The sequence below is a fragment of the Taudactylus pleione genome, unplaced genomic scaffold (assembly GCF_031769625.1).
Source record: "Taudactylus pleione unplaced genomic scaffold, aTauple2 ptg000203l, whole genome shotgun sequence".
Lineage (NCBI taxonomy): Eukaryota > Metazoa > Chordata > Amphibia > Anura > Myobatrachidae > Taudactylus > Taudactylus pleione.
This window is the reverse complement of record NW_028284605.1, coordinates 2,451,330-2,472,997: the sequence shown is the minus strand read 5'-3', so window position 1 is coordinate 2,472,997 and position 21,668 is coordinate 2,451,330. Positions and strand designations below refer to the sequence as shown.

General features: G+C 38.5%; 2 pseudogenes; both read left to right on the top strand.

Moving 5' to 3' along the window:
* Positions 1 to 16,747: 16,747 nt before the first annotated feature.
* On the top strand, positions 16,748 to 16,867 carry LOC148518034 (5S ribosomal RNA; annotated as a pseudogene).
* A 4,422-nt stretch (positions 16,868 to 21,289) lies between these two features.
* Positions 21,290 to 21,408, top strand: LOC148518033 (5S ribosomal RNA; annotated as a pseudogene).
* Positions 21,409 to 21,668: the final 260 nt, after the last annotated feature.

The window sequence follows — 21,668 nt, the reverse complement described above, 5'->3', positions numbered from 1 at the left end:
AATTGGGGTTTGGTTTCTTTATTTAAGGCAAAGCCAAATGTTCCCTTACTTGTGGGTTGTAGTTGGAGTGTTTGGTGGTGCAGGAGGCATTTGCTAATTGTTAAATAGTTTGAATTTGATTGAGAGATGCTTGTGTGTGTAGTTTGAGAGGTGTTTGTTTGAATTTGATTGAGAGGTGCTTGTGTGTGTAGTTTGAGAGGTGTTTGTTTGAATTTGATTGAGAGGTGCTTGTGTGTGTAGTTTGAGAGATGTTTGTTTGAAGTTGATTGAGAGCTGCTTGTGTGTGTAGTTTGAGAGGTGTTTGTTTGAATTTGATTGAGAGGTGCTTGTGTGTGTAGTTTGAGAGGTGTTTGTTTGAAGTTGATTGAGCGGTGCTTGTGTGTGTAGTATGAGAGGTGTTTGTTTGAAGTTGATTGAGAGGTGCTTGTGTTTTGTTTTTTTTGTTTGAATTTTTTTTGATTTTGGGTTTTTTTTTCATGGTTTTTTTTGGTGTTTTTTTTTTAAAGTGTTGGGGTTTTTTTTGTGTTCCTTTCTTTTTTTAGATTTTATTTGTGTTTCTTTCTTTTTGGGTTGGTTTTTTATTGGTGTTCCTTTCTTTTTGGTGGTACTTTTTTGTGTTTCTTTTTTTTTGGTGTTTGTTGTTTGTGTTCCTTTTTTTTGGAGGTTCTTTTTTGTGTTTTTTATTTTTTTTTATTTTGTGGTGTTGGTTTTTGATTTCCTTTTTTTTTTATAATTTTGTGTGTTTTGTTTTCGGTGTTGTTTTTGTGTTGCCAAATTTCATTGTTTTGGACTTTGAAAAACCCCGTTAGTTTTTGGGCTTGATCCGGTGACTTGTTTGGTTTGGTTGGCCGGGATTTTGTCTTCTTCCTAAATCCAACGTTATTTGAAGAATCAAGTAAGTGTGCCAGCCTACTGCTTTTTTTTTTTTTTTTGTGATCAACAATCCTAAAATCCATTCATGTTTTAATTTTTTTTTTTTTTTCTTAAAGGTGTTTAACACTCCATTTTGGACTTGAATCAAGTAAGTGTCTATTTATTCAAACCTACACTTATTTTTTTGGGGGGGAGATTTTTTATAACCAAATTTATTGGGAATATTGTTTATTGATCTATTTTTAAATTGTAATTTTGTACATTTAACAACAATTCATATTTGCAAGTTTAAAAATTAAGCATGGTTTTAACACTAAAAGTATTAATATTGGTTTGACCTCAAAAAAATGTTTTTTTTTATTTTTTTCCCTCTCATTTTAAAATCGTACAACAAATACACATGTAGTGATTTCCGAAGATGGCACTGCCCGACCCTGTAAGAATATGCACCATTATTATAAAGCTAAGTATTTTTGCACAAAATATCAAAATACACTCTGGAGAACCAATTAAAAATATAAATTTAACTTTACAGAGCGATGTTGGACAGCTAATAGTGGCCATGTTGACCCCCACCAACCTTCCTCAGCCTCCTCCTGGGAGTAGGCATAGGAGGCGTGCAAGGGCCAAGATATATAGAACACATGTTACCCTTTTTGGAATGCCTGATGATGTGGTTGTAACCACTTATCACCTGCCTCCAAATATTATCCTAGACACTCTTTCAATAATAAAGAATGATCTAGAAAGTCAGATTAACATTCCTACAGTAATCTCACACTTACACAGTTGTTGGTAGTGTTACATTTCTGTGCCTCAGGGTCCTTCCAAACCACTGTGGGGCTGGTGGGTGGCCTCTCCCAGCCCTCATTTTCACGGATCCTGAAGCGTGTGCTAGATGCTTTTTTCAATCATCTAGCACATTTTATTAGTATGCCTTTGGATACGGAAGCCCTTGATGTGGTAAAGCAGAAGCTTTTTGAAATTGCAGGCTTTCCACACGTCATAGGGGTAGTGGATGGCACTATCATAGCACTTCAGCCCCCTGCATGCAGGGAACAAATCTATAGGAACCGCAAACATTACCATTCCCTAAATGTAATGGTGCTATGTGATGCCTCCCTCCAGATCCTCTCCCTGAATGCCATATTCCCAGGCTGCAGCCATGATGCGTATGTGATCCAGCATTCAGGGATTTGGCCCAAATTAAGCACACTGCAAGCTGGTGATGTGTGGATTCTTGGTAAGTAAAAAACCAGTATGTCTTTCTAGTAATAGTGTAAACAGGTTCTCATGGTAAATGTATATCTTTTGGTGTCCCATTTCCATCAGGTGACAGTGGATATCCTTGCACGCCCTGGCTGCTGACTCCTTATTTGACTCCCACACCGGGGCCCCAAACTCACTATAATGACGCGTTTACTGCCACCAGGCAGGTGGTGGAGCACTGTATCGGCCTTTTAAAGGGCCGGTTCCGGTGTCTCCATCACTCTGGTGGTGCACTCATGTACTCGCCGGATATGGTTTCTCGCATTGTGGTCCTGTGTGGGATTTTACACAACATTGCAATAAGGAGTCGAGTACCCATGCAGCCAGAGGAGGACCCCCGGAGGAAGGTGTTGTGATGCTGTCGGGGGGGGCAGACGCAATGATGTCATTTAACTTTTTTTAGGTATGCATATTTACATTTTTTGTAAAAGAAAATACAATTTTGCAAAATGTATTTTAACGTGTCCCTTTTTCTATTGTTTTCTTTTCCTACCAACAAAATCACAACACTTTCCCAAACCTGCAAAAAAAATGGAACCCATGGGCAATACCCTGTATGTTTTTGGACAACTAACACATTTTGCACGGATATCCCCCAACATGTTTAGTTAATTTGCCTTTTGTTTTAGTAATTGATGTTTTCCAATCCAAAATCTGTTTGTTTTTTACTATAGTTGTTTATGTTTGACTAAGCCAGATGTTTAATTTGCCCAAACTATGAGGAAATTTGTTATGTGTGAATCTGTTATGAATTTTTTATTGCCATTAAAAGCCTGTTGGCAACATGTTTGTTATGTAATAAATGTTTGAAATGATTTTAAAATGTTGTTGTTTGTTTGGTTTTAAAAATTGTAAGCCATTTTGAGGTGTATAATGTATGCCAACCCATATTTGAAAAATAAACAACATTACTGCAAATTTGCTTAAGGTTTACTAATACATGTTTTAAGTTCTTACACTATGGAAAGGCACCCACCTTTGTTCCTGAATTTTTGGACATGCAGAATTACACCCTTTAATGTGTGGCAAAAAAGAGGACAAATTTTGGAAATAACAAAACTTATTTTTTTTTTTTAATGTCATAAAAATGTAAAAAACACAAAATAATAAAACTAAACATCCTCCAAATGCCCCACTAATCTTTGGAGGCAGCAGTAGGCCTACATTAAGTAGCCCAAGGTCTCTCGCAGCTCCTCCCTAATTTCCCTCAGGATGTGGGTTAGATCTGTGGAAATTTAAAAAAAAAGAGGATTAAATACTTCATTACAATTACAAACATTTGAACATTACACATTATTCAATGTACCAAAAAGTGTTTAAACACACTGATGTTACAGTGTGTTTGAAAGTATCAGACACACAACATTATTAATAGGTTTCTACTTTTCTGTTGTTCAACTAATTTGAAACCCTAACTATGTGGCATAATCCAAAATCCACTATGATGATGATACAAATAATGGGAGGTGTATTCTTAAGTCATGATGGCCATATCCATAAAACACAATGCACGTATTCAATTCTAGAATGTTGTTGATAAACCAAAAATAGAATGTTTTTTTTGCTATGTAAAACATCACTTTGCCTAAGTACATTAGTACATTTTAAACACAGTGTACACAAAATCAACAAGGCTAGTCTGGTTCCTAGCACCTTGCCAAGTTTGGTGACAGGTTTTTTTACATTGTAAAATACTAATCCAAATGTAAACATTATTTCCTCAAACTCCAAAACATTTTTGAAAAACCAATAAACCTATATTTTTGAGGTCCCCCAAATCAAAAAAAGGGCCAGCCAATAAACATAAGGTTGTAAGTCTGAAAAATAGCATTACTGTGCAATGATGTTGAACCCCATACAGCAAATTTTCTAAACAACAAAAAAAGGTCAGAAATTTTAAAAAATACATGGATAACAACACCCCAAATAATTAAATTACAAAAAAACATACCCTGAGAGTGTGCCGACACAGCAACAGATGGTGCCGGAGAAGCTTCGGGTGAGGGAGAATATTCGGGAGTGGGGGGAATGGTTGAAGGGGAAATGGAGCAGGAAAGATCACAGGGAGGGGAGATTTGCGACATTTGGGATGAGTGGGCAGGGGAGGGAGGAAGACTTGGGGAGGATTGGAAGAGGGAGGGAGGGTTACTGGGGGAGTATGGTGGTGGGGAGGGAGGTCTGGGTTGAGGAGATGCAGGTGAGGGCTGCTGGTTGACAGTAGCTTGTCTTTGCACTCGCCGTGCCCTTCTCTGTCTCCGCTGGGCTTCTAAAATGTAAACATAAAATACAAAAAAAAAGTTTAGAATTTCGGTTACACAATACAAGTACACATTCTGTACAATAGGGACAACATACAGGAGGGTTTTTTAACATTGACTAAAATAATTGGCAAAGGAACATACATTTTTGACAGTCCACTAATTAATACTTTTAAACAAACGCATACTTACATCTGCATTTGTGCCCACAAAGTCATGAGGAGTGCAGGCGACCGGTTAACGCAATTAGCAAATGGACATTCACAGTTAATAAACCTTACTTTGTTTTTATCATTCTGTGAAAAAATAAGAACGGAGAAAACAACCACGAAATGAACAATAAAGTTTATTGACACATGAGAAAAAACTTGTTTGAAAGAACAGCAAGAGTTGAACACTTAATTAGATAATTGCCAGCAAGCTAATAACAAGCTGATCGATAGTCCATGTAAACATGACATGTGACCATCAAAACAGTACATACGGCTGCAAAACATCAGAACATAATTAGCATACAGCGACTGACAGCGCCTGACTACGATTGACTCGATCGTTCGTTCAGATCAGTCGGTAGCTAGAGGAGGTGCAGTGCTAACGAATGGGCGTCACTTTGTTTACGATTGCCCTGCCGTACGATCGGGTTTTGCGGTCGTCGATCGTACGACCGTGCGGCCACAACGACTGACTCTGAATGAGGTCCTGTGTTTGGTGCTATTCTAAACCACTGTTTATTTGCAGACTTCCGGTTCCATTGGCAAGGAGATCGCAGCAGGCATTCGCAAGATATGAATTATAGGTTAGGTTAGGGCCCCACACCGCACACCCTGCACCCATATTAGTACCTGTCCGTGGTCCATGCCGGATGTCATCACTGCTCGGAACACCGGAAAATGGCCGCTGTGGCCATGTTTCGAGTGTTCTGTGCATGTGCAGTATACTCCAGGCACATTCTAGTGCCCGGAGTCTACTAATGCACCAGGGGCAGGCCAGCTGCATCAGTTGGATGCCGGCCACTGGGGAGAAAGGAGGGGGCCCCACACGGGAAGTGCAGATGGGCCCCCTCCTCTCAAGACGCCCCTGATTAGACAGTTTGGTTACCGTGTTGCTTGCCATCTCTTCCCTGCATATATGTCTCTATTCCCTCTGAAGTATAATACTGGATAACTCACAGTTGCTGTGCAGATTTTTCTCTCAGAGATGGTTCTTGTGACTGTGTTCTGTGGTAATTTTTATCTGGGTTCCTCATGCTTGTGACTGGGTCTGGATGTGTCTGGGCCCATAACCTATTAGCAGAGGTTGGTATGTACCAGATAAAATCTCACCTTTCTTACACTGTCAGTACGTACACACTGGGAAACCCTTTTTGGAAAATTAATTATAATAATAAACTGGTTTGGTTTAACAGCATACAGACATGACAGGTATACACATGAACAAAATAATTATTTCATCACATCACATCTTCTTCTGGAACATAAAGTACATAACAGTAACACATCATTACAGCACTACCTACTGTCCCTCCAGTGTAATCACTCAAACATATTAAGTCTGAGGGGCCTATTCATCATAAAAAAATGGCCGGCAACCATGCAGAAACACTAGTTTCCGCGTATTTTAGTTACCGGGCCATTCATCATCAGGGTCTGATAGGACCCCCTGATATTCAGCAACCTCTGAAAACTGAAAGTTATCGGAGTTTGATCACAAGAACAAGTGCCATCTTGCTCTCATAGCCCCACTCCTTCCTATGAGAAGGAGTTCTGGGGATGCGAAGAGGGATCCAAGCGGATACCTCAACTGCCTTCCCATGGACTCCCCAGTGGCTGTGCGCATACATGACCCCGGGCTGACAGGGAGGAGGTAATTAACATAGTTACATCTGTAGCTGCAATACTAAATTAGGGGACAGCTGCTTTTCGGAGCAGCTGTCCCCGCATCGGAGCAATCATGAATTGCTCTGGTGTAAACTATCCCCCACTGTGAGTTGGATACAATGACTGCCATAAAATGCAGGGAGTATTGCAGTGATTGCCAGATAATACAGAAAGCATTGAAGTGACTGCCATATAATACAGGGAGCATCACAGTGACTGCCATATAATAAAGAGAGCTTCACAGAGACCGCCATATATCACAGGGAGCTTTGCAGTTAACACTATATAATATAGAGCGCATCACAGTGACCACTATATAATACAGAGAGCATAGCAGTGACCACCATATAATACAGAGAGCGTTGTAGTGACCACCATATAATGCAGAAACCATTAGTGACCCACATATAACACAGATAATACACACACAACATTAATATGCCACAGACAGTATTAACACACACACCTATCCCCCACAGACAAAAACACCGCTCCACATTCTATAAATATACCACTCCCCTAGACAAAATTAAAATATTTCCATACCTGAAGAGGGGCACACAGCACAATGCAAGACATACTGTCAGTTCTGTACAATAGCTATGGCTGCAGTACTGAGTTCAGAGACCCTCCTGGCTTTCTTTGCTTCAGCATATGCTATGTATTACATAGGAGAGAAAAGAAACACCACACTGTTGCCTTGTGTAATGTAAAATCAATCTCTGCTTTAATGATGATTCAAGAGTACATTTTATATATATATATATATATATATATATATATACACTTGGAAAACATCTGTATTTCATTACTTTCAGAAAAAACTATAGCGCTGGCTAAAGATTTGGAATCGCTTACCTTACCATACAATACCATATATGTACATATGCTTTTCTATGAATATATGACAGGGTCTGTACAATGAATTAACTCCCTCCTGTCCTGTGCATTTACTTTCTATGTATATATGGCATACTTGAAAACAAGATGGATTCTATACTTTTACATTTTCCTCCGTTTGATTCAAATTTTACATACTATTTTTTTTCTAGCTTACCTAGCCAGGACCCACCTCCTACGTATTTGGTCCCTACTTCACACAACAAGTTATCCCCCCTAACGAGGTAGCTGCATGGGGCAGTGCCCATTCAAGACCATATAGGCGATGAGTCTCTTAGTCCCTATAGTCCTGAATCTTCCTTTTCATCTGTAATCTTGTAAAAGCCTTCTATTTTTGCCATACATTGTTCACCCAAGTCTCTGCAAAGCAATGGTTCTCTTGTCTTGCAGATTACACAGAAGTTCTGGGTATTTTCATGTAGCAGGATCATAGTTGTCTTTGACATTTCTTTAGATGCTTTAAACCTAGAACAGTAATCAAGTGTAAGTATTTTCCTTATTAACCATACAACAAATCTAACAACAAAATAAATGATTACTACTAATGCCAATAATTTAGCTATTAACATAAGGATACCTGAAAGCCATCGTCCTATCCCCTTAAACCAATTTGCTGGATTCAACCATGAAAACCATCCATTACTATCAATATCATACTCTGGATCATTATGCATCTGCCTAAACTGCTCCTTCAATTCCTTGACTTTCTCCAAGTGTGCACATATCGGGTCAGCTATATAATTACAGCAAGTAGGTCCCACTATCTGACACATGCCCCCTTGTGAGGCCGTCAAATAGTCAAGAACCAGCTGATGCTGTCTGAGAATCTTGGTATGATACCTTAAAGTCTCATCAACTATTTCTAGTACATCCAATATTTCATCTGTAACTTTGTCAAATAGTTTAGTTAATGCTTCTATATTATGAGCATAAGTCCGGATATTGATAAAGCTAGGCCCATTTTCTTATACCATGGGATATATACTAAATCATGGGCATGAGGTTTACTTTTTATAAGATCCTTCCTTACTCGATGATTTACTGGGCTATTTGTTATATCTATGGTTTCTGCTATCCATGATGCTGGACTCAGTCTTGCTATGGTGCAACTGCCTGAGCTTCCCCAAGGTCGAAAATTTATATGCCTTATTACCACACATAAAATAATACCCTTCTGGTAGAAAGTGCTGCCCAGTTTTATTTACTTGTTGAGCATGCCATAACAACCTTGAAGTATTTTTTACAGGGCAACTCTCTAGCATGTGATATATACCTTGGTCTTTCAAACTGCATCGTATATCATTTGTGGTGTTATCCCAAACACTGGAATGATTGAGATATTGTTCCCATCTAGTGTCACTAGTGTTATATTCTATTAGTAGTTGTTGTGTCGGTACCTCACCAATATAGCAAATTACTTGTCTAGCATAAAAGGTAACATGTACTTTAAAATTAATAGTTCCTAACTTTAGGTTTGCATTTTTAGACCCTTCATTTTTAAGATTAATACAGTCGTTTTTATAGCACATTTGGCCAAAATTGTTCGACTGGTCAAATGAACCATCGTGTACTGCTTTCCAAAAGGGGGGTTGGGTCCACCCAGCCACAAACAATTGTACTGCTGAGTTGTTAAATGGCTCATGTGTCAATTTTATTGGCCTAGTCCAGGTATCTATATTTTTACTTAATTCTTCCCAACTTACTGGGGTTGCCACATATGGCATGGTTTTCGCTGAGACAAATCAAATCAACAATCAGTGAGGTTAATACCTTGCATTAATCGATAGTGCATTTGCAAGAACTTGTTATCCCATATTTCATTAAGCTGTTCATGTAATTCTCTTTTAACTCTTACCAAGGATTGATTAATTCCATTTGTACTATTAAAAGCATCATTACCCCTGTTTATCAATACCTCAAAATTCATTGCTAAAATAAGTATAATAACCATAACAGAACATAGAACACATCCCCACAGGCCTCTATCGAGCTTGGGGCCTAAAAGCATAAATCTATTAATTTTACTCCAACTCCCCTTGTGTGAAGATCTTGCAGTGTGAAGCGTGTAACCACATGTTTTTCTCTGCCACCTTCACCGCTGTAGGAGTTGTCAGGAGAACCTGGTAAGGACCCTCATATCTGGGTTCAAGGACCTTCCTCAGATGTCTTTTGATGACTACCCAGTCTCCAGGCTGTAGCTTATGAGAACTACAGTCTGCGTTGGGAATTGGAATAGATGAAAACACCCGATGGTGGATTCGAGTTAGTTGTTTCTGCAACTGTATCATATAACCAGTCAGATCACCATGTAGATGTTGCAACTGCTGAGGAAAGTAACAACCAAGTTTGCATGGACTACCAAATAGTATTTCATATGGTGTCAGCTTAGTCTTTATCAATGGGGTATTTCTTACAGAATGTAGAGCAGTGGTGTCAAACTCGGGCCCTTCAGCTGTAGTGGAACTACACATCTCAGCATGTACTGCCAGAATTTGCTATTAGGGCATGCTAAAACTGTGACAGGGCATGCTGGGATATGTAGTCCCACATCAGCTGGAGGGCCCGAGTTTGACACCACTGATGTAGAGCCATTGGAAGGCATTCAACCCAAGTTTTACTTGTTTCTGCCATTAATTTTTGTATCTTAAGTTTTAGGGTACGATTTAGTCTTTCCACGCACCCAGAACTTTGTGGGTGGTACGACACGTGAAGGGCGAATACTATCCCTAGGTCACTCATTATGTGTTGTGCAATTTCACCTGAAAAATTAGTTCCTCTTTCACTTTCTATTGTTTCTGGTACCCCATATCTGCAAATGACTTCTTGGATTAGCTTTTTTGCTACTGTTTTAGCATTTGCTGCCCTACAGGCCCAGGCCTGTAAAGGTCGGTTGCCACGAGGACATAGACATACCCAGAGCAGGGAGGAAGTTGGATGAAATCTATTTGGCTTCTCTAAAAAAGAAAAAAATGTCTGTGCGGTGCTTTTGAGTGGTACCTTGACAGCTTTGCCAGGGTTGCGAAATGCACATACCATGCACCCGGATACAAAGGCTTGTGCAGCCTGGCCAAACCCTGGAGCATGCCAATGTTTTTTAACAGTATTGATCATGGTGTCTCTAGACACATGCACCTTTCCATGCAGGATTTGTGCCATCACTGGGTAGAGGCTCCTGGGCAGGCAGGTGTTAAAACTCATAGTGTGGGTTCTGCTCCAGTCCTCAGAAGATCCAGGCATTCCAGATAGCTTCTTGACTTCCCTTCCACGTGATTGGTTGCTGGTCCTATTTCTAGGCTTTGGACTCTCAACACCCTGCTGACTATAGCTCATTCCTCAGCTGACTGTGTTGTGACTCTGTGGTTCCTGAGTGCTGCTTCCTCAGTTACCTGCTCCATGGAATATCCTCTGGCATGCCAGCTACCTGGAGAGGCCTCCAGAGCCTGATCTACACCATACTGCTGCTGCTCTCATTCAGCTATTCACATCCATCATATGTTTAGTGTGTGAGTATAACACACTATAACTAAACCTGCATGTATAATTATACCAGCTGTACCTTCATTAAGTCTGAACTCACTTTGCAAGTTTGAAATCCCACCTCACTGCTGCAGTTGCTGCTTTCATTTAATCTGTGCACATCCTGCATATGTTTAGTGACTGAGTTTTGCACACCATTACTAAACCTGCATGTTTAATTATACCATCTGTACCTTAATCAAATCTGAACTCACTTTGCAAGTTGGAAATCCCACCTTACTGCTACAGTTGTTACTCTCATTTCATTTGTATACATTCTGCATATGCTTAGTGACTGAGTTATACACATCATTCTTTACCTGCATGTATTCCTGAATCAGCTGCACCTTCGTCAAGTCTGGACTACTTTACTAGTTCCTTCTGGGAGTTCAACGAACTTGCACTTTCAGCTTCATACCACAGGTACGCACACCTGTTCCGTGACTCTATTTCATTTGGCTCACTAGCCACAACCTGGCCTGTGCTGCACCAATTGACCCTCAAGGTCCTATGTCTTCACTGGCGCAATCGCCACTTCACTTTGGCTCACTAGCCGTGACTCGGCCCGTGCCAGATCAATTGACCCTCAAGGTCCTATGTCTTCACTGGCACAATCGCCACTTCATTCGGCTCATTAGCTGCAACTCAGCCCTTGCCACACCAATTGACCCTCAAGGTCCTATGTCCTCACTGGTGCAATTGGCCACTTCTCTTTGGCTTACTGGCTGCAACTCGGCCCATGCTGCACCAATTGACCCTCAAGGTCCTACATCTTCACTGGTGAAATCACCATTTCTACCGGCTCACCAGCCACAACTCGGCCCGTGCCACATCAAATTATTTTTGATTTTCAGGACCTTTTTGTTTCATGTACTCGGTTGCTAACTAACAATCCTTGAATTGTTGGGATCCTTCCTTATTTATGTTTTACTGCATGTTGGTTCTATTTGTTCATTTAAGCCTGTATTACTCTATACTCATTAAACCTTTATTGGGTTCCAATCACCCTGTGCCTCTGTAAAGCTTTACTTGGTCTACGTACCAGGTAGATCGTAACTTTATAGCCATCCTAATAAGTTATCTTTACTAAGGCACTATGGAACACCCACAAAACCCAACTCAAGTTTTAGCTGCTGAAATTCAAGTGCTTACTCAGAAAATCCAGGAACTTTCTATTCAGGTCCAAGACGGGCAAACCACACCTTTGCAAGCCTCCTCTAAGGACCCCAAAATTAATTTGCCCCACTGATTTTCCGGTTATTGTAAGACTTTTATTAATTTTTGAGAAAGTTGTAAGCTATGCTTTCGGTTACGACCAATCTCTTCCGTGACAGAAACGCAAAGAGTTGGGCTAGTCAGCTCACTGCTCCAGGGAGATCCTCAAACCTGGGCATTTGGACTTCCATCTACTCATGCGGCTCTATTAACTGTTGATGCTTTTTTTTTGCCGCTTGGATTGTTGTATGACCCTGACAAAACTTCCTTAGCTGAGTCCAAATTACATTCACTCAAGCAGGGGCAAAGGGCTGCTGAGGATTATTGCTCTGAGTTTCATCGCTGGGCTACCAACTCTGGGTGGAATGATCCAGCATTACATAGCCAGTTTTGCATTGGTCTGTCTGAGGCTATTAAAGATATTCTCTTCCAACATCCACCATCGGCAGCTCTTGATGTCTAACAACATCTATCGACCTATGGCCTTTTTAGACAGTGGAGCGGCCGCAAATTTTATGGATGATACCTTCTTTTTATCTTTGAATCTTCAAGACATTCCTATGACTAAAGAAGTTTCCATTTGTGGTCTGGATGGTGAGGTCATTTCTAAAAAATAACATAAAGCTCAAAACGCCTCCTATTAATCTCACCATAGGAGCATTACAATCTGAGAAGATGTTGTTTTATATTCTTCATTGTCCCTTGGTTCCTGTTGTTTTAGGATTACCATAGTTAAGGAAACACAATCCTATCATTGATTGGTCTTCAGGGGAAGTACTTAAGTGGGACCCTTCTTGTCATTCTACATGCCTCTCACTCCCAGTATGAACCTCCCTACGGACCATGATAACTACCACTTCCTCTAGTCTTCCAGTCCAGTATTCTGATTTCGCAGATGTTTTCTCTGAACAAAAAAGCTGATTCTTTACCGCTTCATCGTCCTTATGATTGTGCTATTAATTTAGTTCCTGAAGTGAAACTACCTAAAGGCCATTTATATTCCTTGTCTATACCTGAAAATAAGGCAATGGAGGATTTTATCAAAGAGGATTTGGCTCGAGGATTTATTCGACCTTCTAAGTCACCCATTGGTGTAGGGGTTTTTTTTGTCCAAAAGAAAGATGGGTTGTTGCGTCCTTGCATTGACTATAGAGGGTTAAAATATAATAACAATTAAAAATTCTCATCCTCTTCCTCTCATCTCAGTTTTGTTTGATCAACTTCACGAGGCAACTATTTTTTTCAAAATTGACTTACGTGGCGCCTACAATTTAAGAGGGTGATGAGTGGAAGACGGCTTTCAATACTCATTCCGGCCATTAAGAGTATCTTGTTATGCCATATGCACTTTCCAATGCTCCGGCAGTGTTTCAGGATCTAATCAATTATATTCTTTGGGATTTTGGGGCGTTTTTGTTGCTGTCTACCTCGATGACATTCTCATCTACTCCAAATCACTCGACCTCCATGTACAACATGTTCGTCAAGTTCTCCTGTTGTTACGAAAACATAATATTTTTGCCAAATTAGAAAAATGTGACTTTCATGCCACACAGGTTTCCTTTTTAGGGTATATTATCTCACCTGAAGGATTTGCCATGGATCCTGCTAAAGTGAAGGCTGTTCTTGAGTGGCTTCAGCCCAACACCCTTAAAGGAATTCAATGTTTTCTTGGTTTTGCAAACTATTATAGGAGTTTCATTAGTTCTTTTTCCACCATTGTGGCTCCAATCGTTGAGCTAACCAAGAAAGGGGCAAATACTGTCAATTGGCCTGCTAATGCAATTCAAGCATTTAAGACTCTCAAGTCTGTCTTCACCCAAGCTCCAGTGTTGCGCCACCCTTATCAAGAATTGCCTTTTGTTTTGGAGGTTGATGCTTCCGAAGTGGGTGCATACTTTCTCAGTCCTAACCCACAGGTTGGACATTGTTCAGACCATAGTGCCTGGCAATTTTTACAAATTGTATCCTCTGGGACATTACAAAATCCACAAGCAAGACATGACCAATTTAGATATTTTTGTTGATATATTGCCCTTCTAGGTGGTATGGGTCTATTTGGAATAGTTCTGTTGACCCCTAGTGGGTCAATTAGTGACAAATGTTCCATCTGCATTTCAAGTGTGTCATCGGAACTGCCTGTTCCTAATTTAATACATCTTTCAGTCCAGTTATCTACCTCATCTTCTATACCCTGTTTCCTTATTTGCGATCTATGTTCTCTTCTTAAAGCAGAAAGTTTTTTTTAGAATCAAACCAATACTCCTTACCTAATCCTGACTTTTTGAACACCTTCACAAAACTGTTGCCCTTTGTATCACCATATAGTTTCTTTATCACCTGCAGGGCAGTACCCTGAGGCACTGACTTACTGTCAGTATTTCCCATTTGTTAAAACTGTCCCTTGTTCTAACAAAGTTTATGGTCAAAGTTCGTTATGACCTATATCTGTGGAACCTACTGGCCCTTAATTATCCTGACTATATGTCTAATTTATGGACTTCCTTATTGTGAAGGGTATATTGGCTGATTAGTGCTGTTAACTTAATAAAATTCCCTCTAATTTATCTGGTTAATGTTTACTTATGTCTATCTCTTTGTTCTTTTGATAACTAGAAATAACAACAGACTGTTCTAAAAATTTCTGGTCCCTCTTGTCAAAACCCAGTGGGTGTTAACTGCAGATCTAATGGACTTTCTTTTGATTCTTCTATATAATAAGCAAACCCACTCAATGTTAAATCTATAGGATATACTAATGGTACTCTAACTACACATTTCTAAATGGGTTAAATACATTTCATAGACTCACAATACAAACAAGACTTTTACCTGACCTAGTACGCCTCATATGGGTCGTAGATAGGAACTACAAGGAACTGACCAAAGTCAGGCACCTGCCTTTATACAGCAGGACTTCTCTGTCCTGAAATTTATCAGCACGTCCTTTCTCCCAAAGCATGCAGAATTGAGAATTGCCCTAGCATGATCCCAGTATACACCGAGCAATCATGCCAAGATTAATCCCCCCTTCTGCACACTCTGAGGATGAACCAATGACAATGTTCAGACATACAAATTCACACAGACAAAATATCTCTCATACATCAGTCATGTCTAACATATAACAACAAATGACAGATTGGTTAGTACATTTCAGAAAAATAATAAATAAGCCTTGAGGATGTCTATAAATACCCAGTCTGATCCCAGGACAGAGCACTACGTGTAATGGAAGGCAGATAAACCAGAGAGTATAATAATACTCACCCGAGAATGTTATTCTGATGTCTCTCCTCTCAGAACACGCTTGTTTGTCCATCCAGTGATCAGCTTGCTGGATATCTCACTGTAACCTCCAGTTGTCAGTTCTGTACAATAGCTATGGCTACAGTACTGAGTTCAGAGACCCTCCTGTCTTTCTCTACTTCAGAATGTGCTATGTATTACATAGGAGAGAAAAGAAACACCACATTGTTGCCTTATGTAATGTAAAATCAATCTCTGCTTTAATGATTCAAGAGTACATATATATATATACACACTTGGAAAACCCATCTGTATTTCATTACTTTCAGAAAAAACTATAGTGCTGGCTAAAGATTTGGAATCACATACCTTACCATATATGTACATATGCTTTTCTATGAATATATGACCTGGCCTGTACAATGAAGTAACTCCCTCCTGTCCTGTGCATTTACTTTCTATGTATACATTGCATACTTGAAAACAAGATGGATTCTATACTTCCACAAACAAAATATAGAAAGGGGCAGACAGCACAATGCAGAAAATAACAATGGAAGGGTAGCACAATGCAGGACATAGAGATGGGGAGGGGGTGGACAGCACAATGCTGAACATACTGATGGGTGGACAGCAAAATGCAGAACATACAGATGGGAGAACAGTAAATTGCAGGTGGGGTGTAGCGAGGGCAGAGCTCATGCTCCAGATGCCTGCCTCTAGCCAGGGCACTAGAGATCAGCTGTCTGATGGAACTGTCCTGTGGGTCACTAGGAGTATGGGACAGTTCTTACTGGGCCCTTCCTGTGCTCCCCTCAGTAGCATAACAGCCCCTGCCTCAAGGGGCCAATTTATACTGGCTGCTGAAGGAGAAAGAGAAGAGTATCACTCCATTCATAACAACATACAATGCACAGGAAAAAGTGATTAAGAATTCCCTGAACAAGCATTGGAAAATTCTCCTAATGGATCCAGTTCTAAAGGAAATTTTACCTCCAAGACCCCCCATAGTATTCAGGAAGGCAAAAAACCTCAAATATACACTGGCACCCAGCATGTTAAGGGATACCAATGTTTCAAAACCTGGTATCCTTTATAGTTGTCCCAGAAGCTACAAATGTGGCATACGTACACCGACAGAGAAAGAGCTTCAGTAATTCTGCGAATAATAAGGAATATAAGATAAAACAGCATCTTAACTGTAATTCAACCTCAGTTATCTATCTTTTAGAATGCTCATGTAGAACAAAGTATGTGGGTAAGACGAAACGACCACTGAAACTTCGCATACAGGAGCACATAAGAAATATTAAAAATAAGATGGAGACGCATATGGTATCAAGACATTTTAATCTACATCACAAATGTGATCCAGATGAACTGACTTTTAAAGCAATAGAACATGTGGAAATTGGAGACAGAGGAGTAGACCTTGCAAATAAATTATCTAAATGGGAGATGTACTGGATTTTTGAACTCGATACTATGACTCCCAGAGGATTCAATGATAACTACAAAATTGCTCCATTCCTATAAGAAGATGATGATGGATAAAATGGTTCAGAAGGGTACATTGTATGTCCCAACATTATCTACTGTCATACCTAGGTTGAAGCGCCCAATCTTGTATGATCTTGGAAGCTAAGCACCACTGGGCTTGGTTAGTACTTGGGATGGGAGACCTCTAGGGAAGACCAGGTACTGTAGTGGTTTATGGGACATACAGCTTCAAATCCCTTATGGCATGTGACCTATGAAACAACCCCTTATCTACATTTGAAAGCTCATGCAGGAACCATTGACAGTAGAACTACCTGACAAAGAAGAAACAAATGAAATATATATATACTGAGAAACATCAAAGATAAATTTTATTATTTCCTGATCACAGGAATACATACATTCAATATGGATGCGATCTATAACAAATACTAAAAAATTAATGAATGTTTTATTTATAAGAAATGTGGAGATGTCTACATTTTAAATAAGTTTTGGTTTGGTGTTATGAACAACTATGAATAATTAAGAACAATTTGTGGATCTCTAATACTTCATCATCTATATTCTCAATATATAAGATGAATTGTTTGTCCTCATTTGAGGGGGTATAAATACTGGATACCCCACAGTAGTCCAGTTATCTCTTGAAGAAGTCCAAGACACAGACAAAACATGTTGGAGGCTCCTAATCTCTACCCACTCATGAACTTGCCATTTTTTAAAATCAGATAAGCCATTTTCTATCCTTATTTATTCTGACAATTTTATGGCATCTTTTTGTGTATATATATGTACCCCTATTTGTGGATTTTTATGTATTTTTTATGTATCGTATCCTATATGTAGAAGGATACTATTGTTGGTTTTGATTAAAATTGATTTTTATATTCTTAATGAGCATTTTTGCACTTTCATAATTTTATTATTTAATGCACTATTGCACAGGTTTATGAAATCTTATTGATATATATTGCTGCTAATTGTTTTCTCGGTTGAGATTTCTCTGAATGAATTATATATTTTTTTTCTTTGCACTAAGCACTTTAAACAAGCACTTTGATTTATAATACATCAACTTTATACATACATATACATATATATATATATATATGGGTATATAAGCACATGAGGTGCTCTTCTCCAGTTCCAATAGTCGCATTTTTGTGTATGTAGCAGATCACCACTGATACATGTTTTTACTGGTTGAGCTGACACCCATATTTCTGGGGAGTGCATGATAACCCATTGTTCATCTCTGTATGTTCAAAGAACATATAAGTGTGAGATAAAATATATGTAAATATAAACTACGAGGATTTGTACCTAAATTGGCGCTGTAATTTCCCGTTACACACAAACTTTGGTTATTGATTATAGCAGTCTTTTGGGAAAATCCCAATTATAAACACACAAGGATGTATAGAAATAATGAAGGCCTGAACAAAAGAAGTGATCTTGTCAAATTTTTTTTAATGAGGATCATGTCCTAATACAGGAAAGTGTCCCAACAGAAAATGTGGACAATTTATTCTGGGATATAGAGAAATATATCACTAAAGAGATCAAAGCCTAGTGAGACATCAAGGGATTAAAACACTATATATCAGTTAATAGAGTCCCAAGAGGTTTGAGATTCTAAAAAATCCAACATTTGGTCTGGATAAACTGGATTTTATGGATAAATGGGATAAGATTTTACATAATTGCTCCATAGATTTGATGAAATTAATCATCATGGAGAAGAAAAATACTCTGTCAGAATTGGAACTTGAGATTAAGCAAAAGGAAACACGTATGGAGGATTTTAAGGACAAAGAGGAGTACAAAGTTAATAATAAAGTTTTATTACGGAAATTGGATCGTATTGAAGAGGATGTCATGAAAGGGAAGGAGAGAAAATTTATTAGGGACAAACAGGATTATGATCTGAACAAAGTCAAATACTGGAGCAGATTTCACAAATCTGGAGGACAACAATATATGAATAACCCCATGCAAGAAAAAACTACATGGAGAACAGTATCAACTAGAAGACAACAAAGCTTCAGAAGAGATGATGAAACAAGTGAGCAACCCAACTACAAAACATATCACACAAAGAACCGGTTTTCTACACTTCAAGGATTCGAATCAAACAGCGATTCTGATAATTTTTTATCCCCAGGCCCAGACCAGAATCCAATGAATCCAAGAAAACCCTTCTTCAGGGAAACTACAAAAGTGGCATCCCCCATGAAAAGAAGGACAAGAGAAGAAGAGAGGTACGAGGAGGTGGGGGGAAGAAATTACAAAAGGAGAAACATGATGTAGATCCCAAAGAGAGAGGGATCTTCAACCTGTCGAATCACACTCTATCTAAACATGAAATCTCACTATTGAACAAAGGATTGACGTTTGCTCCATCCAATAATATGAACAGTTTACAGACGTTCATTGATCTCAACAAATTTATAAGAAATTTGACACTAAAGAGACATTTCCTAAGAAAAGATAATGCAGCTGTTAAGAATTTCCAAGAGAATGTTTCCAAATCAGGACTAAAGGGTAAATCAAAATATTATCCACTTGAATCCAAAGGAAACCATCTCGATGTCTTCTATGAGTTAGTCAAGAAGGACTTATGTGAGGAGAATCCCAAACCTACCATCAGACAGAATCTAAAGAATAAAGAGAAAGAAGCATTGAAGAGTTTACAAAAGAATAATGATATTGTTATAACACAGGCTGATAAGGGGGGGATTAGTCATCATGGACAGATCCCAATATATTAAGGAGTGTTCCAGATTACTAGGTGATACCAATTCATATATTTTATTGGATGATGATCCTGTGGAGAATTATTTGGTGAACTAAGGAGACTTCTGGTATATGGACTACATAATGGCATTTTAACAAAAGAGGAGTTTCAATATCTCTTAAAGACTAATCCCACCACCCAAATATTTAATTTTTTGCTAAAAATTCATAAGTCTATAGAAAACTCTCCGGGAAGACCCATTATTGCGGGGATAGACACATTAACGTCACACTTGTCTGAGTATGTAGATATATTTCTGTGCAAATACGTGAAAGAGCTTCAATCTTATTTAAAAGACACTGCTAATTTATTACAAATCATAAAAGATATGGAATGGAAAGAAACATACTCATAGGTCACAATTGATGTTCAATCTTTATATACATGTATTGAACATTGTAAAGGGATTAATGCTTGTAGATAATTTCTTGAAATGGATCCTTCAATTAGCACTCCACACAAAGAATTTGTATGTGATTTAATGATTTTTATCCTGGATCATAACTATTTTAAATTTTTACACCAATTTTATTGGCAAATTTGTGGCACTGCTATGGGGACTACATTTTCCCCTAGCTTTGCAAACCTTTTATGGGATTTTGGGAAAAGAATTATATCTATGAAAATAACCCTTTTAGAGTGAACATCAAATTTTTTAAGCGGTACATAGATGACATCTTGATAATATGGGAAGGGTCGGAAGAGGTTTTTAATTTATTTTTAGATCATATTACAGATAATAACATGAATCTAAAATTCACGTCAAATATAAGCAAGAGCACCACTGAATTTCTGGATCTGATTTTATGTGGAGAAGGAAGTAAAATAATTACAAAAAATTTTGTAAAAAAAGTGGACACAAACAGTTATCTTCATTTTAAAAGTGAACATTTAAAAAGATGGAAGGAAAATATACCATATTCACAATTTCACAGGATAAAAAGAAATTGTAGTGAACTAGAGACATGTAATGAACAAATCCAGCTATACACTAACCAATTTTTAGAAAAATAATATCCTGCAAAGATGCTCTCGGAAGCAAAAGAGAAAATTAACACTTTGGAGAGAAATACACTGTTGGACTATAAGAGTTTGGATGAGAAGGAGAAAGAGAAGAGTATCACTCCATTCATAACAACATACAATGCACAGGAAAAAGTGATTAAGAATTCCCTGAACAAGCATTGGAAAATTCTCCTAATGGATCCAGTTCTAAAGGAAATTTTTACCTCCAAGACCCCCCATAGTATTCAGGAAGGCAAGAAGCCTCAAAGATACACTGGCACCCAGCATGTTAAGGGATACCAATGTTTCAAAACCTGGTATCCTTTATAGTTGTCCCAAAAGCTACAAATGTGGCAGATGCAACGTATGCAAATACTTACACCGACAGAGAAAGAGCTTCAGTAATTCTGCGAATAATAAGGAATATAAGATAAAACAGCATCTTAACTGTAATTCAACTTCAGTTATCTATCTTTTGGAATGTTCATGTGGAACACAGTATGTGAGTAAGACGAAACGACCACTGAAACTTCGCATACAGGAGCACATAAGAAATATTAAAAATAAGGTGGAGACGCATATGGTATCAAGACATTTCAATCTACATCACAAATCTGATCCAGATGAACTGACTTTTAAAGCAATAGAACATGTGGAAATTGGAGACAGAGGAGGAGACCTTGCAAATAAATTATCTAAACTGGATTTTTGAACTCGATACTATGACTCCTAGAGGATTCAATGATAACTACAAAATTGCTCCATTTATATAAGAAGATGGTGGTAGATAAAATGATTCAGAAGGGTACATTGTACGTCCCAACATTATCTACTGTCATACCTAGGTTGAAGCGCCCAATCTTGTATGATCTTGGAAGCTAAGCACCATTGGGCTTGGTTAGTACTTGAATGGGAGACCTCTAGGGAAGACCAGGTACTGTAGTGGTTTATGGGACATACAGCTTCAAATCCCTTATGGCATGTGATCTATGAAACAACACCTTATCTACATTTGAAAGCTCATGCAGGAACCATCGATAATAGAACTACCTGACAAAGAAGAAACAAATGAAATGACCCTATATGTACTGAGAAACATCAAAGAGAAATTCTATTTATTATTTCCTGATCCCAGGAATACATACATTCAATATGGATGCGATCTATAACAACTACTAAAACATTAATGAACATTTTATTTATAAG